The following is a 19,568-nucleotide window of genomic DNA, read 5'->3' as shown; positions in this document are numbered from 1 at the left end:
ATTTTCAGTTATTTATATCTATACTTTTTATAAGTTTCTTTTTGAGTTCTATCATATGCCTACAATTCCATCCTTATCAATTTCCAAAAAATCTGCTTCCCCCTCAAACTTTCATGGTTTAAACTTGAACTTATTTTTTTGTAACATTCATGGTTATTTTCCTTTTTCATATTCTCTATCATTTATATAACATAAGTTACCTGACAAAATCATATTTACCATCTCTGGAAAACTGTTTGGAATTTACTTGTGTTATTGAGAAAAATAGTCTATGGTCTTTTAAAAGTAAGCCAATAGCTTTGTTTTCTTCATGATAGGGTTGGTTTATGGAGGTGTAATTAGCCTTACACGTAGGCTCAATTTCTCAGAACAGAGGGAACAATTTTTAAGCAGTCTAAATCCTGAAATTGTTTTGGTACTTTACATTTTGTTATTTTATTGGGTATTTTGAAAGGCCTTGAAGAGCCTTCAGGCAAATTCCTTCAAGTTGTTGATGAAGGACTTGACAAGTGTAGAGAAGAGGCATTACATGCCCATTGACACGTAAAACCTGTTTATAGTCCAAAACTCAAATGATGTTAATCTTCAAAAAAATAGACAAGAATATCTTGGAAAAATGGATAGTCAGAATCATGGGAGAAAGGAAGAAAAAAGTATTGGTTAATGGCTGCAAGTATAAATTGACCTTGGGATTGGGACATATGTTTAAATGGGGAATTTAAGGGTGTAGGAAGAGGCTGCATAATTTGATGTTTTATTTTTTTTATTTTTTTTATTTTTTGGCATTGGATTAGGAGGTTTTGCTGCCATTAGTGTGAAGATGGCGCTTTTTTTTTTTTTTTTTTTAAACCGGGAGGCCTTTTCTCCTCCATTCTACTCTTTAAGATACACCAGCCTTATAAATGTTTCTTGATTCTATAGTTAGAATTATTCTCTCCCTACATTGTAAACTTTTTTCCTTTCATATCATACAGTAGAATCTTGTGTTTCATCTGATTTTGTGCCCTAATGTATCTGACTCATTTTAAAACATTCTGGGCAGTTCTGGCTATGCCATTTACCAGCTAAATAATCACAGCAAAAAAACATTTTATCTGAATATTGGTTTCTCTATGTATAAAATGGAGATAAGGCTACACTACCTCATTTTTTTCTTCAAAGTAATATTGTTGGTTGTAATACAAAATTGAAAGCAATTTGCCATTTTACCTGTGAGCAATGGTGCCTTTCTGTTCCTACAGGTGGATGGATCGTGAATATGACTTTGGTTTTCAGATTTTAGAATTGGTGAACACATTTAACCCCATACTCTGTAAAAGTGATAACTCAATAGGTTTGTAAACTTGATTAGAATATATGAAATATATTTTCCTTAGAGATGTCCCTATGTACATGGCCAACAAGCACATGAGAAAATGCTCCGCATCACTTGCCATCAAGGAAATACAAATCAAAACCACAATGAGATACCACCTCACACCAGTGAGAATGGGGAAAATTAACAAGACAGTAAACAACAAGTGTTGGAGAGGATGTGGAGGAAGGGGAACCCTCTTGCACTGTTGGTGGGAATGTGAACTGGTACAGCCACTCTGGAAAACTGTGTGGAGGTTCCTCAAAGAGTTAAAAATAGACCTGCCCTACGACCCAGCATTTGCACTGCTGGGCATTTACCCCAAAGACACAGATGCAGTGAAACACCAGGACACCTGCACCCCAATGTTTATAGCAGCAATGTCCACAATAGGTAAACTGTGGAAGGAACCTCAGTGTCCATCAAAAGATGAATGGATAAAGAAGATGTGGTCTATATATGTACAATGGAATATTACTCAGCCATTAGAAAGGGTGAATATCCACCATTTGCTTCGACATGGATGGAACTGGAGGGTATTATGCTGAGTGAAGTAAGTCAATCGGAGAAGGACAAACATTATATGATTTCACTCATATGGGGAATATAAAAAATAGTGAAAGGGATTAAAGGGGAAAGGAGAGAAAATGAGTGGGAAAAATCAGAGAGGGTGACAGAACATGAGAGACTCCTAACTCTGGGAAACAAACAAGGGGTAGTGGAAGGGGAGGTGGGCAGGCGGTTGGGGTGACCGGGTGACGGGCACTGAAGGGGGTACTTGACAGGATGAGCACTGGGTGTTACACTATATGTTGGCAAATCGAACTCCAATAAAAAATATACAAAAAAATGTTCTTTAGTAGATAATTCCATTTATTTCCCCTGCAGTGGTTGCTCCTCCCCTGTTTTATGGGTACATTTATTTTCTTTTTCTGAATTTACTAGATGTATTTTGTGGGCCTTTCTTTTTGCTTTCATGATAAAGTTCCTGTTTTTTTTTTTTAATTATTGCTCTTAAATATATCATACTAATTTACAGTCCTGTTAACTCTATCATTATAGAGTTTCAAATATAGGGACACTCATCTTTGCAATGCTAGTGAAGAGGAGGTATCTATCACAAAGAAAACATTAAGCATCATTCCATATTTTATTTATTTATTTTTAATTCCATATTTTAAATGGAACTAACATTTAGACTTTGGGAAATGGAAATAATTTAAATGCTATTTATCTAGGCTGGAATCAATAAATCATTGTGTTTTACCACTACTTTGCTTGTGATTAAAAGCATAAAATCTTTTTGGTTGTAGAAATCTTTTGATCATCTTCATTAGGCAATATATTTTAAGTATGTATGTGGGTTCTTAATCACTTTTAAAATTATCTGAGTGCATATAGAGAAAAAAAATAAATTTAAAACATAATTCAAATTACATGAATTACTTATCTATTGAAGAACTGATATGGTTTAGGACAAAATCCAATAAGATTTTTTTTGCATAATACATAAAAATTTAAAGATAATGCTAATGAAATGATCAGACACTGACGGTATCTTCTAATGCTTTTGTGTTTTTTAATGAAAATTTTAATCTCCAAGTTTATCTCTAAATTGGGCAGCTTCTTATTTCTCTCTCTTAAGTACAATATGTGTGCTTCTTTACTTCTGAATCAATGATTGGTATACTAAGGTTTCTCTTTGTCCTCAGGTGTTTTTTTTTTCTCTCATACTTACCATGACAGAAATTTTGTTAGCCATGATATTAGTAGTATTGACTGAAAACTGAACAAGACCCTGTTCATTGGTAGTTGTGTTGTAAAGATAATTTGCTTCACTTGTAGAGATAAAGATACGTTTATTGGGGATAGGCACATCTTTCCCATCTATCAGAAGCACCTAAAGAAGAAAAGAATTTGATAAGTTATGTGGATAATACTCAGAGAAGACAGAACTCATGGGAACAAATTCCTTTGCTTCCATAATTGAAGGCAAAAGCAAAAGCAAATGCAAATCCTGAAAACAACACTTCCATGTTTACTACAAAATCGATTTTTTTCCTATTTGTATCCTCATGTCTTTCACCTTTTTTTTTTTTTACCTTCTCTTTGGATCCTCAAGTCTTTTTCATCTCCTGAAACAAACCACGTAAGCAACCCCTTAAAAAATGTTTCTTTTTGAGAAAAATTATAAGTAGTTTTAAAGAAATACTTATAAAATGGATAATTAATGATAAGTACTTGTAAAAGGGGTAAAATTATTAGTTAAAATTAAAGTGTATACTGTAAATATGAAAATAATTTAATAATAGCCACAAAGTGTACACTATTATAGTTCTTATGTCTAAGAATAAAACTACACATATCTAGTCTAAACATACGGGAAGGCAAAAAAAAAAAAGAGAGAGAGAGAAGCAAGCCATAACATAGTCTTAATGACAGAGAACAAACTGAGGGTTGATGGAGGGTGATGGGTAGGGCATGTGCTAGATAGGTGATGGGTTTAAGGACTTGTGATGAGCACTGGGTATTATATTTAAGTGATGAACCACTAAATTCTACTCCTGAAACCAATATTACACTATATGTTAATTAAGTAGAATTTAAATAAAAATTTGAAAAAGAAAAAATTAAAAATAAAACCGCTTATTTATTCATTTCTAAATAGAACAGCAAGTATACAGGAGAATACTGATAGCCATAAATTTAGAATAATTTTTGAGAAATTCTCTTAAAATTCTGAAGCTGGCTGGAGATTGGCAGAAATATCTTTATTGTTAGATACGTGGTAGAAGAGATTTGACACAATAACTAACTCATATCACATTAAGCATTTTCATTAGCTACATGTTCTAAAAAGAAATAATACCTCTGTAATATCAGTGATATTTACAAAGGAAAGTAGTTTTACTGGTTTCATGGTTTGGGTCATAGTAATTAATTGATATCACTAACTAGATGTAGGTTATATCATTGTGCCCTGAAGGTAGGTACAACTGGATACTTCCTTTTTTGTGAATTGCAATATACTCTACCTGTCCAAAGAAGGGAATTCCTCGTCTAAAGTTCGAATCCACTTTCACGAATCTGAGTCTGGTTACAATGTTTGTGATTTCACAGGTCTCATAACCAGTAAATACTGGTTCTAAAAATATGTAGAGAAGAGTAAGTATTCTTGGAAGTTACTTTAGTCTTAAAATTAATTTCCTTCCACCTTCCTATGACCCTTATTTTGTTATGGAAAACAAACAAATGTTTATTGTTTCACTCCCTATATTAATTTAGAGTTCAAACCTGTTCTCTCTTCTCTGGTCTTGGCTTCCACTGTAAGTTGCATTTCATAACCCATATTTTTAATCTGGAGTAAGTTTGATTTTACTTGTTGGATGATGCAGCCATTGCTGTTAAGCTGAGAGAAATTAAAAAAAATTGATAAATACCATACTGATTAAGACAATAGTCACCAAATCTATTATTTTCTTTCCGATGCCGAGATGACTTCTTTGGGTTAAACATGTTAATTTATCTTCAGAAGTTTAATATTCACATCTGTTTTATAATCTCTAAGGGTTAGTCAGCAAAATGAGAATTTTATTGACAAAAAATAGAAATTCTTTTTCTTTTTTGGTGGGAAATATTTTGGGACAAGCTTACTCCAATGTCTTCTTTCCATTTAATAAAATGGGGTAGCTCAATTGTTGTCAACAATGATAGTGCCTAGAGAGAACACTAAACTAACCTGTTGACTGAATTTCTCGCAGAATTCTTGTTTTTGACAGTAAGCAGAATGAAATAATTTTCTGCACATGCTTACAGTCTCAAGTCCTGGGACAGGTTTCCCATAGGTGTATCTGTCACATAAGAAATAAATCAAGAACTGAGGAAAGGTATCTACATTTTCCACCACAGCCCAAACAATTTTTTTCTGCAGTTCCTTGCACTTCTTTATTATTTTGGGTTCATATCAGTTGAAATATATCTGGAAAATATATTTATCAAGAGGTACTACTCATTAAGGCATTTTTGCTTCAATGTACAATCAAATTTCCTTCATGATTAAAAAAATTCTTCCTTTTAAACTATTTACTTTTTATCAGTCTTTTTATTCTGTCATTATAAAACAAAAACTTGTTGTTTATACCAGGTGAGAAAACTTAGGTAATAAATTGAACATAGATAAATAAATAATAGAAATAATAAACCCAACATAATAACATGCACACACAGAAAGAGAGAGAGAGAGAGAGAGAGAGTCCTGATAAAACCTAACAACCATAAGGCATATAAAAAATTGTGTGTGTGTATACTCCATATTTCTCTTAGTTCTTTCTCTTAACAGAACAATTAATAATTGGTTTGCTTTGGGCATTACTTTTCTATTTGTAAATGCATCCAATATAACTTCTAATAAAAAACATAATCAGAGCAACTTATTCTGAAACCCTTTTCTAAGATACAGATATCAGTACTCAGATGCCATTAAATTAGACAAATAATTCCTTGGTCATTACTTCAAGACAGAATTGAGGCAAAGGTCCAGATGCTTTGATGCTTTCAGTATATAATATTTAGATGGGCATATTTTTTTGTTTTGTTTTGCTTTGTTTTCTGTTTTTTTATTTTTCCCTGCATGCTCCCTCTGCTACTGATGATTTGTAGGAAATGAGTTTTAATTCTCAAAGCTGAAATGAACATATAAGAGTTATTTGCAATTGCAAAAGGTTAAAGAAGGGAATGCTACAAGACAGAAAACATTTTCAAAACTAGCATTAGTAAGTCTTTCACTATCAATAATTACTTTAAATGTAGCAGATTAAATTATCCAGTAAAAAAATAGGGAAAATGGATAAAAATGTAAGATCCAACAATATGCTACATACAAGAGAAACACTTTAGATTTAAGGACACGCAGAAGATGAAAGTGAAGGGATAGAAAAAGATGTTCCATAAAAATGATAACCAAAAAAGATCAGGGGTGGTTATACTAACATCACACAAAATTGACTTTAAGTTGAGAACTATCACAAGAGACAGAGAAGAGGGATCCCTGGGTGGCGCAGCGGTTTGGCGCCTGCCTTTGGCCCAGGGCGATCCTGGAGACCCAGGATCGAATCCCACGTTGGGCTCCCGGTGCATGGAGCCTGCTTCTCCCTCTGCCTGTGTCTCTGCCTCTCTCTCTCTCTCTCTGTGTGACTATCATAAATAAATAAAAATTAAAAAAAAAAGAAAACATTATAAAAAAAAAAGAGACAGAGAAGAAATTATACAATGATAAAAGGGTCAATTCGCCAAAAAGATATAGCAATTATAAATATATATGCACCCAGCATCAAAGCACTTAAATATATGAAGCAAACACTGCTGAAACATAAAGGAGAAACAGACAACAATACAATAATACTGCAGTATTTCAATAATAGACAAGACTATCCAGATAGGAATTCAATAAGGAAGCAGTGAGACTGAACAACCTTAGAGACTGTATGGTCTTAAGAGACATATTTAGAATATTATACCCCAGTGTTGGCAGAGATTTGCAGAAAAGGAATACTTGTGCACTCTTGGTGGAAATGTAAATTGGTACAACCACTGTGGAAAACTAAGGAGGTTTTCAAAAAAATTAAAAATGGAATTACCATGTGGCCCAAAATTCCACTACTGGATATTTATCCAAAGAAAATAAAAATACTAATTTGAAAAGGTATGTGCATCACCATATTTATTGCAGCATTTTCTTAAATAACCAAGGTATGGAAGCAACCCAAGTGTCCATCGAGAGATGAATGGATAAAGAAGATATATGTATATACACAGTAGAATATGACTCAGCCATAAAAAAGATGAAGTCTTTTCGTTTGCAATAGCGTGTTTGAACCTGGAGGGTATTATGCTAAATGAAATACGTCAGACAGAGAAAGAGAGATTCTGTATAATTTCATTTATAAATGGAATCTAAAAAACAAAACAAATGAATAAATAAACAAAAGGCAGAATCAGACTTACAAAACGCAGAGAACAAATTAATTATTGCCAGACGGGTTGGACAAAATAGGTGAAAGGAAATGCAGAATGCAGTCTTCCAGTTATGGAATGAATAAGTCATGGGAATAAAAGGCACAGCACAGGGAATATAGTCAATGGTATTGTAATAGTGTTGAATGGTGACGAATGGTAGCTGCACTTGGAGTGAGCACAGCATAACATATAAATGTTGAATCCCTGTGTTGTACACTTGAAACTAATGTTACATTATGTGTCCACTCAACTCAACTCAAATAAAAAAAGGAACACATACCAAAAAACAAGTCATCCAAATCAGAAAAGAAGTAAAACTTATCACTCTTTGCAGAGGACATATTATATATTGAAACCCCTCTAATGACTTCATTAAAAAAACTATTAGAACTAATAAACAAATCCCATAAAATTTCAGCATACAAAATCAACATACAAATCCAAATATGTTTTTGTACACTAACAATGAGCTACATGAAAAAGAATGAAGAAAACAATCCTATTTATAATAGCAACAAAAAGAAGACTTAGTAACATACTTAACCAAGGAGGTGGAAGACTTGTTCACTGAAAACTACAAAACATCAATGAAAGTAATCACAAATAAATGAAAAGACATCCTATGCTCACAGATTGGAAGACAATATTAAAATATCCATATTACCCAAAGCACTCTCTAGATTCAATACAATCTCTATCAAAATCCTAATAGCATTCTTTACAGGAATTGAAGACATCACACTTCCTGGTTTAATACAGTATGGTCCTGGCATGAAGATGGATATGTAGATCAATGGAACAAAGCCAAGAAATAAATTCATTTCTATAAATTAAATTCTTTTTTTTTTAAATTGGTTTTGGATAAGGATGCCAAGAATACACAGTAAGGAGGAAAGGATAGTATCTTCAACAAAAGTATTGGGAAGACTGGATATCCACATGCAAAAGAATGAAATTAAAAAAAAAAAAAAGAATGAAATTAAACCCTTATGTTACATCATACACAAAAGTTGGTTCAAAATAAAGACTTAAATGTAAGATCTAAATGATAACATTTCTATCAAAGCTATGGGGGGAAAGCTTTATGGGGTACATATGAGTCATAGTAATCAAAAGCTAAATGAGTAAACACTATTCTTAGAAATATTGAGGGAACTTGAGTGTAAAATAAGGATTAGTATTGGAAAATTACTTTTAATTTTGTAAGGTGTGATAATGGCATCATGACTATGTAGGAAAATGTTAGCAATTTTTAGAGGTACATAGTACTGCATCTAGGGCACACAATTCATGATCTTTGTAGTTTATCCTGAAATGTTAAAGCAAAAAAAAAAATGCAGCAAATATAGACAGATGTTAATTGTAAAATCATGATTAGGATGCCTCTATTCTTTTGTGTATTTGAAATTTTTAATAATAGGCGGTCAAGATAAGTCATTGAAATAATTTTTAAAATTCTGTGGAAAATTGATTTGTATTATGTACCTGGCCAAGTAATCTCTCAAAATTGAGGCAAAATATGAAATTTCAGACAAAAGCAATTTAATTCACATCCCATGTACTGATACATTCACTTTTTCATCCAGGATATTGATTATCTTTGGCATCTGAACTTGGACCTCAAACTTGGGAAGTACTGTTGATAGAGATAATGGAAATAGGGAAGCTGGTAAACATTTAATGGAAATACAAATATCTCATGTCTATAACATTTCCCAAAATAATACCCTGAAATGCTGGATGCTTTTTTCAAGTGCCAACTTTAAGATGGTAAATTTTAACAATTCATGCAAAATGATCTGACTTTGTGGTCACAGCAGATCTTGATGACACTAACAAAAGATGCTGGCTCCACTGAAATAAGAATTTTGATACTTGGCAAAGTGTAACTTGCTACTGAAAATCAAGCTCTTGTGAGCTTCTGGTTACGAATTACAATGGCTTTACAAACAGCTCAAGCTGATTCTAAGGTACACCTGGGTGTCTCAATGGTTAAGCGGCTGCCTTCAGCTCAGGGTGTGATCCTAGAGTCCTGGGATCAAGTCCCACATCAGGCTCCCTGCCTGGAGCCTGCTTCTCTCTCTGCCTCTCTCTTTGTGTTACTCATGAATAAATAAATACAATCTTTACATAAAAATAAACCACGTTTAACATACCTATGGGAGATAGAGAAAGTCTAAGTGAGTGCATGGTATGAACCAAAAAGTTATGGCCTTTTCATTTTTCAGTATCCATACCAAATTCTACAGTAAAGGGGTGCTCTGTCCTTTCGTCTGATTCCTTTTGTACCACCACCTTGTAAAAGTCCTGAATGGGCTCACATGAGAGGGTAAAGACCAGCTGTTGGAGGCCACTCTCCAACCTGAGACTCTGCAGTTGTCCAACTCAATTTCTTTTTTGGGTCCTGGAGGTAAATAGTTACGCAGTCATAATAATCCTTAAAGCAAACAAATGACTTTGGGGTTGGTAACTGGCATTGTCTTCAAAAGAGATAAACACAGAAAAAAGATAAAACAGAATAAACCTGACACCTGGGAGTTGGAAATTTTAGATCTGAAAGATTTTTTTAATAGTGATTCATCTGTAAGGAATGTCAGAACTTGTAACCTTATATGTGCTGATTTCCATTACAAGACTCTCTCCGTTGCTTACCTCAAGGTATATCAATGGAATCTATCTGAAAAAAGGAAAGAAGAGATGTGATTAGAATTTCACCAAAGGCTATGATTTCAGACTTATGATCCAATAGCTTACTCAGGAAAAATAGTATCTGTAGTAAGATATAACAAAATTTAGCCTGCAATATTGAAGAAATAAAATTGCTTAGGGAAACCAGTAAATAGTTCTAAGAAAAGCATAAATAATGTATTTCCACAGCAATCATTGTGTTCCTATTTCTCTGGAAAATATTATAGGTGAATAACTTGTATTAATTTATTAATATTTATTAGCTTATTAATATTATTTACCAGTAATATATAGTAAAGAACATGACTATATTGTTTACTTATATACATTAGGAAATGGATGTTAATAGATATTAATAGAGTGATATGTCATTATAATTTAGACCAAATAGGAATAGAATTCCAGAATGACTTGGTTAACTGTTAACTAAGCATATTTTTTCTAACTTAAAAATTGCTTTTTAATTTAATTTAATTTTTAAAAAGATTTTATTAATTAGGGAGAGAGAGAGAGAGAGAGAAAGAGCAAAGAGCACAAGCAGGGGGAATGGCAGGGGGACAGGAAGAAGCAGACTCTTCACTAAGCAGGGAGCCCAATGTGGGGCTTGATTCCAGGATCCTGGGATTATGACCTGAGCCAAAGGCAGATGCTTAACCAATTGAGCCACCCAGGTGGCCCCTAAAATTGCATTTTTAAAGAAGCTTTGTTTCCTTGCTTTGTTGAAAGCTAATTAGAAGAAGGGACACTTGATCAGCAAAACCAAAATATTTATACATAATATATATTCTATACTATATCTATGTTACATTATATATTAATATACTTTATACCATATGTTATGATATTGTCTATTGTATGTGTATATCTATATATCTATATATATTCAGAATCAGTGAAACTCTTTGTGCTTTAGTCATAAACTTCTTGAGAGTATGGGTATGGATAACCTAACTTTTTATTGTGTCTCTTCATTATGTTTAATGTATTGTGCTCATGGCAATAAATGTAGCTATTGTTGAATGATTAGTTGCTATTATAAGAGAAACAGCTTCTGCATCTCTCACCCTTCAATTATGCACAAGAATCTAAATCTGTGGTGCGGCTGGAGCCCAGGTTCCTAAAGGAATGTCTTTTGTCTTCTTGCTTTTCCTGGACCTTCCTGCACCCTTTTGGAGGAGTACTCCCATCCTACCCCCCACCAAAACCATAACTCTTGAGATACTTACCAGTTAATTTAGGGGATGAAAGTTCTCATCCACAGAGACAATACGGTATTTTGCTGAAAAACAAATTCCCTAGTCAGACTCATACATGATAAAGCAGGTAATGTGAGTAATAAGGCAGGAGGCTCAGAGATAGGGATTTTGATGACTGGTTGCAAAACCTGCTGAGAGGTGGCCTTTCTTCTTCAGTGTTGCCCCAAATAGTGGAATTTTCCTACATACCTTTCTGTCCTAGTTCATAGATGGGTTTGTCTGTCTGGACAAAGATCAGATTTTGAGTATTCTTTACCAACACTGTGCTCCTCTTCCTAAAATATTGTGTTGGTCCCTTTATCTGGACAGTGAGGAATGCCACCTCTGAAGAGGACAAGATCTTTGGGAGCTAACAAACGAAGAATATTGCTGAGGAATTACACAGTCTTCTCCCTCCAAATCTTTTATTCATTACTGTTTTCAAACTCTCTTTCAGCTTCACAAAGGGCTAGATTAGTAAAAATGTTTCTACAATATGACTGAAGATAATAATATAAGATATAGGGGAGATATATCAGTGAGAACAGCCATAAGTGGGACCCATATCTTCAGATAGTTTACCTGGAACTCTAGTTTTAAATCATAGTTATATATATATATATATATAGTTATTAAATCATATTTATATATATTGTGAAGGAATGGAAAGAAGCCTCTGTAAAAACGTGGGAGAATATGATAGCTGAATATCTCGGCTGGGCAAACTTCAAGAGGTACTGGATGTTTGCCTTGAGCATCTTGCACCATTTATACATTCAGAGGACAAAGACACCTAATGTCTCACTACAGGAGAAAAGTTCTGCTACATACTGTCCTACCATGAGACTTTTGTATAATCTTTTTCTAGGTATTGGGCTACTCTGGCCTTAATGACATATCAAAGCTAGAAAATCTCTCTAAGTCATAATATTTTCTACAGCTGATAGGATTTTGTTGAACTTTTTTTTAAAATTTATTTATTTATGATAGAGAGAGAGAGAGACAGAAGCAGAGACACAGGCAGAGGGAGAAGCAGGCTCCATGAACCAGGACCCCGACGTGGGATTCGAAACCGGGTCTCCAGGATCGCGCCCTGGGCCAAAGGCAGGCACCAAACCGCTGCACCACCCAGGGATCCCCGATTTTGTTGAACTTAAATTGAATTTTAGCATTAGAAAAATATTTGTCTCCTATGCTGGTGGAAAATCCATGCTTTGTTCCTTTGTAGCTGAAAACTCACTCTTTTTAGAAGTCCTCCCTAACGTTCTTAAAGTCATTCTTTGGGATTCAACATCAGCTCCCCATGATTCAATATAATGTATCAAACAAGGACAGGCAGATAGGATCACAGTGAAGAAGACCCAGTAGAATAAGTTCTTTTCCACCACCAGGTCAGTGAAGAGACTCTGGTTCCCCTGAGGGACTCCAAGGAAGCCCTTATAGACACTGTCTCATTCAGGTACCTCAGAAGGAGGCAGCCCTTCTCAGGGCTCCCAGTGTACATTCAACAGGGAGGGGACCACCACCACATACTACCTGGGAAAAGAAGAAGGCTATATATCAGAGAAAAATGGAGGACAGCAAGCATTTTCAACCATAAATGTGTTTTCCATAACATTATGTATTTCTTGCTACAATTGGTTCTATACCAAATGTCAATGGTAAGATGGAAGTTCTATCATTGCCTGGTGTAAGAATTTATATTTTTTCCTCCTGAGTAGTGCCTCACCCACATAGTTAATCTGCCAGAAGTTGGCTTCAAGGATGTTACAGTTTTATGGGTATCCTCTGTGTTAAAGAGCATTAATATCTGAATTCCTCAGTATATATATATATATATATATATCCATAAAAGCATACATATATATATATATCCATAAAAGTGTACATATATAATAAATTGCTGGCGATTATTCACTTTCTAAAAAGATTTTCATTAAAATCTGTCCAAATAAACATCATTTGTGCATGAACACCATGACTGAATTTATATAAATTCAACTGAAAAAATTTCAGTGAACATATATCCATTATATAAAATAACTCATATCTATATTATAAAATAATTTTCTTTATAACATATAACACTGAAAACATATTTGTTGTTTCTCTAAGTTTCCTCAGATATGCCTTAGCCAAAATAAATAATTTTTTTATCAACAAGTTTTTATTTTTGTCAATAATTTGAATGTATTTAATTATTCAGAGGTATGGGCAATCTTTTGTGTGAGGTTACTTTCATTTTTGTTTAAGATTTTATCTTTAAGTAATCTCTACACCCAGTGTGGGGCTTGAATTTACAAACCCAAGATCAAGAGTCATATGCAGCCAGTCAGGCATCCCTGTGAGTTTACTTTCTTGACTTTATTGATAAATTTCCTTTATCTATTATATTCTCACATATCCTACTCTATCCCCCACCCCCCACATATTTCTAGTCACAATTCTACCCATTCTTTGGGGACCACCCCAAGTGACACTTTTGACACAACAGGTGAAGCAGTCATCTTAGTATAATCTCTCCATATTCCGAATTCCTATGAGCTAAAAGAGTCTGTATTTCCTACGTATCTTCTACTTGCAAGGAATTGTGTTAAGCAGCCTCTATATTAATCCTCCTAGCAATCCTAAATGATACTATACATCACATTCTTCATGTTCATGACAGCTAAAACATGGGGTCCTCACCAGACCCCAAATTCTAATATACAAGAGTAAGACAAAATCCCTGCTTAATTATTAAATCAGCATAAAATGTGACTCCTCAAAATTTTAATGATTTAATAGCTGCAGGCTTAAGTCATTTATTTATAGAGTTAATTTACAACTAAAAAAAAAAAGAGAGCTATTGTTTTCTTATATTATTTTACAATCCTTTCCCTTCTACTTCCCACATGGACACTTAAAGATAACCAGGCAATTTGACACATGAAAAACTATCTTATTATTTTTCAAAGTTAATAGGTATGAGACTAGTAAAAGAGAGTAACAGAGACTGTTTAGTTGTGGAATCTGGAAGTCAAGTTTGGTTCTCACATTCTCCAAGTGGTCTGCTCCAGCCCATTAGTCATGCTGTATGTGTTTTGAGTTGTGCCTTGGCAAAACTATATGCCGTGAAATTAAAATCTCAGATTTTTTTTATTGCAAAAATGCTAAGGTTTTGTTCTAAAGCAGAGAAGCTCAGAGTAGTTAAATACCATACCCATAATCATTCATATAGTACTTCTCATTTAATCCCTTTCTGGCATCTAGATATTTTTTATCTGAATCATCTACTCTTTCAAAAATGGTAAGTGATAAAAATGATCATTTTTTTTTACTTCCTCATCCATATGTTTTTCCCTCCAGTTCTTTGATCTTCATAGGAAAGAAGGCATCAGGGTATTATAATTTTATTCAATATACTATTATTATTATTAATTATAAACCTAGTTGATATCATAATTCAAAAATTAATTCCATGTATAGTAGATATTTCAAACAACTATTTCATGAAGATTTGGTTAGTATTCATTCAATAGATATTGAAATTGGAATTCATTAAGGTTAAGTAATTTGCCCAAGATTTCATCTGTGAGCAATTAAACTATTAAAATATTATTTAATAATGGATGTTTGCATTTTAAATATTTGCCTTTGCAGGAGTGACTAAATTTTGCAAATATTAAACAGATAACTTTTAATTTTCTCTTTTTCTTCATGTTCCCTGCCACCTCTGTCTCTCTGAAGGCAAAAGGAGAACACTTACTGGATCTTTTGGGTAATATCTCACATCAAGGGATAATAATGCTGGAGGGATATGGGATATTTTCTGCATAATGAGAAGATATCTCTTCTGTTCATGACAACCAGGCCATGAAGTTTGTTGTTCTTTATCAAATGGTGGACGTGATGTAAAGATATAATTTTCAGTGGGCAGAATGATCATATGTTGTGTTGGACTGAACACAGTCCACTTAATATTTCCAACTCCAATAAATGCCACTTGCTTCATCCATTTAGCCTTTATTCAGAAATCTGAACAGCCCCCATGTATTTCCAGATGCTCTCTGGGTGGAATGCAGTGGAAGGTGATACCATCCACAGTTGTACATGAGGTAGGGGAATGATGGCAGAAAAATGTACCTCTACCGGTTACTGGGAAATTGTGCCTGGAAGAAATTTGAAGAAGAAAGGAAAGCAGATTGGTTCTGATTTCTGCTTCCTGTACTTTGGCCTGGAGAGGGCCAAATGGATTAAGTGGATTAAGCTAACACAGAGAGAAGGATCCTTTGATCCCTCTGCACATTTAGAACTCTGGAGTCTCCTGTATTAGTCTGGAATGTAGCTACATTAAAGTCAGGAATACAGAGTGGGTAGGGTTCTGAACTCCAAAGGGGACTCTCCAGTACAGGTTGTATTGGAATAGCCACAGGATTGGAGGCAGGCTGCTGTCACAAACTGGGGATTCTATAGGATAAAAAACAGCTGACATGAATGAGGGTCAGCCTGAGAGGACTTCTGGGACTTCTTGGTCAAGGGACCAAGCTGAGACAAATGGCTGAAGATTCAAATGATGAATTTTGGCAGGTAAGGAGAAGCCAGATTAACTGTGGCCAAAGAAGACCAAGGACTCTCAGACCAAAGACTCTGAGTCTTTTTCTCCACCAGGAAGGAATGGAGGTCACAACCTTCTAGCTCCTACTTTGAGGAGGAACTGGGGAGAGGTGGAAGAAAAGTCTTAGATTATTGGATTTCATGAACTTTACAACTCAATAGTTTTCAATTATTCCCTTTCCCCCTCCCTGGTTGGCTAGTTACTGGGGTCTCTGCTGAAGGCTCAGTCATTATCAAAAAACAAAGGAGCCATACTTCCTCTACCCGTGTGATCTACAATAGGAATTAAACTGCACCCCACTATACACTATAACTATTTTTATAGCCAATGCTTTCCATCCCAAAGAACGATTCTGTGAAGGTGGGATTTGAGATTTCAGTGTCTAATCAAATCATGCCTTCTAGTGACCGCTTATTCTATTTCTGATTATGATGACCCAATGAAAAAAAATTGAAGTGTAGAAAAAAATGAAAGAAATAATCCCATTTATGATTCATCTCTTATGATTGGAAGGTATTTTAAGAAATGGAAGGGTAGCATTTAATGGGAAAGTCAAAGCAAAGATATAAAGAAGAGGGAGATAAAGCACAGACTCTTAAGGAAGAGACTTTATTTTTATTTAAAAAAATTTTTTATTGGAGTTCAAGTTGCCAACATTTAGCATAACACCCAGCGCTCATCTCAAGTGCCCCCCTCAGTGCCTCTCACCCAGTCACCCCCACCCCCTGCCCACCTCCCTTTCCACTACCCCTTGTTCATTTCCCAGAGTTAGGTGTCTCTCATGTTTTGTCACCCTCACTGATATTTTCACTCATTTTCTCTCCTTTCCCTTTATTCCCTTTCACTAATTTTTATATTCCTCAAATGAATGAGACCATATAATGTTTGTCCTTTTCCGATTGTCTTACTTCACTCAGCATAATACCCTCCAGTTCCATTCACGTCGAAGCAAATGGTGGGTATTTGTCGTTTCTAACGGCTAATATTCCATTGTATACATAAACCACATCTACTTTATCCATTCATCTTTCGATGGACACCGAGGCTCCTTCCACAGTTTGGCTATTGTGGACATTGCTGCTAGAAACATCGGGGTGCAGGTGTCCCAGCGTTTCACTGCATCTGTATCTTTGGGGTAAATCCCCAGCAGTGCAATTGCTGGGTCGTAGGGCAGGTATATTTTTAAATCTTTGAGGAACCTCCACACAGTTTTCCAGAGTAGCTGCACCCGTTCACATTCAAGGAGGGGACTTTTAATTTAATTTAATTTAATTTAATTTAATTTAATTTAATTTATTTATTAATTTTTTTTAAGGAGGGGACTTTAAAAGAGACTTAGGGTTCTGCAGGGTCTGAAGCATTGGTAGAGAGCAGGACAAGAAGTAGCATGAAACATGAATAAGGAAGTCTGCCTTTCTCCATAGCGAGGGACAAATCTCAGCAACTATATTGAGCCCAACTCCCTGCCCTCAGCCTGCTGCCCGAGACATCTTAAATTTACCAAGCTTTATGTGGCTGCTATTTGCAAACAAGCTCCACCCCAAGGCCTTCAAATGGAGCTCAGAATTGGGCAAAGCTTCTCCCAAAAGGCCATTGCTCTCCGTGATTGCCTCATTACCCTCAAGGCTCTGACAGGCTCTGAGGTGTTTCCAGAGGATAAAATTCATATTTTAATTAGAATGAACTTTTTATTACTTTGACAGCAAAGCTCCTGGTGAGCAGCTCCTTAGAAGAGATTCATGCATGTTATTATGTATATATTAAACCAGTTGTATTTTGTTAGAGTAGAACAATTCTTGGTTATCATCAACCAGATGTTATGTTTCCACTCTCCCAGTGATAGAATCAAGATTGTCTCCATCTCTCTGACATCACAAATAACTCTTTGATAAATATCTTTTTAGCATGTTTTCTTAGACACTTAGGCAAAACTTTTTGGAGGACACATACACACATGTGGGACTGCTGGATCCAAGGCATGTTCTCAACTGACTAAACACTGCCAGATTACTCTCCAGAATGGTTGTATTACACTATAATTCCACCAGTGAGTGCATGAGATTTTCATAGCCTCAAATTTCTGCTGACAGCTGATCTTTACATTTTGCTAAATAAATGGGTGTGAAGTGGTGTTGTATCACTGTTTTAATTTGTATTTGCCTCACTATCAATGACTTCAGATTTTTTTTAAATATGCCTTTAGTTTGTAAATTGCTTGTTCATTTCCTTTCCTAATTTTTAAAAATTATAGTTGCTATCCCAGTCTAGTTGATTTCCTGAAATTTCTTTTTCTTTTGGGGATTTTATTCATTTATTTATGAGAGACACAGAGAGAGAAGCAGAGACATAGGCAGAGGGAGAAGCAGACTCCTTGCAGGGAGTTCATGCAGTACTTGATCCTAAGACCTGAGGATCAAGGCCACTGCTGAGCCACCCAGGTGCACATTTCCTGAAATTTCTTGTATAAACCTAGATAGCAATTCCTTGCTATTTTAGACCTTCTGAACATTTCTTTCATTTTTTCATCTATAATTCTGTCCATAGTATCCTTTATTTCTTAATGTTGACTGATCAACTTCTTTTCCTTATGATTTATGCTTTCATATCTTGGTTTAAGATATTTTTTCCTGGCCCAAATTTGACTGACCCTTCATTAAGTGTATCAGCAAACTATCTGTATTCTAACTTTACATGTAGTTTTCTTTACAGATCCAAGTTGTGTGTGTTTTTTTAACCTTTAATTTTCCTAGCCCCTTGTATTAACGATCTTTTTAAATGCCATCGATTTGTGGTGCCACTTGTATGTCTGTTATAGTCTCATATATACATCAATCTATCTCTGAACTCTTTATTTCCTACCCGTTCATTCTTGCACCAGTATCCTTCTTCCCCACCTACGTGTAACTTGAGCTTATTCATTTCATTATCTAAGTATTTGCTTTCTTGCTTTGTTTTGTTTTGTTTTCCTCTGCAGCATCTGTCAGTTGCTGAGAGGGACAGTTAATATTTATTTTGAATTTAAATTTATTTTCACTTTTGTTTGTATAATTTTAATGACTATGCATTGACAATGGGCATAGCTTCCTGCTTTGTATTTCTTTTAAAGTATATAATGTTCCTCATAGTCTCTTCTGATTTTATTTTTCCTTAAATTTAATTTTGATAGATATAAGATAAGATTGCTACTTGGGGTAGCTTTTCTTTGGTTCATATTTATTGCTTTATCTCATTGCACATTTTCTTTTTTCAAACTTTTTTCTTTTTTTAAGAATAGACAATACATTGCTAAATTCTCCCCCCTTTTATCAGCTAGTTTAATAGTTCCTCTCATTTAGTTGTTAGGCTTAATATATTTACAGTTATTGTAATTTCTGGAAGTTTTATTCATCTGATTTAAAATATAAACATTCTGTTTTGTCTTAGGATTGTTGCTATTAACAAAGATGTATACTCATGTTTATTTATTCCTGTGGTAGCTTAGGCTTTCCACGTCTTCCATCTAATAAGGCAGGTATTTTAGAAATTTCCTATGTACATTTAGTCTCCTATACATCTATCCCACTTCCCATATACTTTTTAAAAAAGATTTTATTTATTTATTTATTTGAGAGAGAGAGAGATTGTGAGCATGAGCAGGGGGCAGGGGTATGGGGAGAGGAAGAAGCAGATTCTCTGCTGA

At 34.6% G+C, this 19,568-nt stretch overlaps 1 pseudogene; it reads right to left on the bottom strand.

The window, feature by feature from the left end:
* The window catches only part of LOC144297515 (pregnancy zone protein-like), a 35,767-nt pseudogene extending 18,456 nt beyond the window's left edge, over positions 1-17,311 (bottom strand).
* Between the last annotated feature and the right edge of the window lie 2,257 nt (positions 17,312-19,568).

This window comes from Canis aureus, chromosome 25, assembly GCF_053574225.1.
Source record: "Canis aureus isolate CA01 chromosome 25, VMU_Caureus_v.1.0, whole genome shotgun sequence".
Classification (NCBI taxonomy): Eukaryota; Metazoa; Chordata; class Mammalia; order Carnivora; family Canidae; genus Canis; species Canis aureus.
Note: the sequence above shows the minus strand (reverse complement) of the source record. Positions and strands in the feature narration are given on the sequence as shown.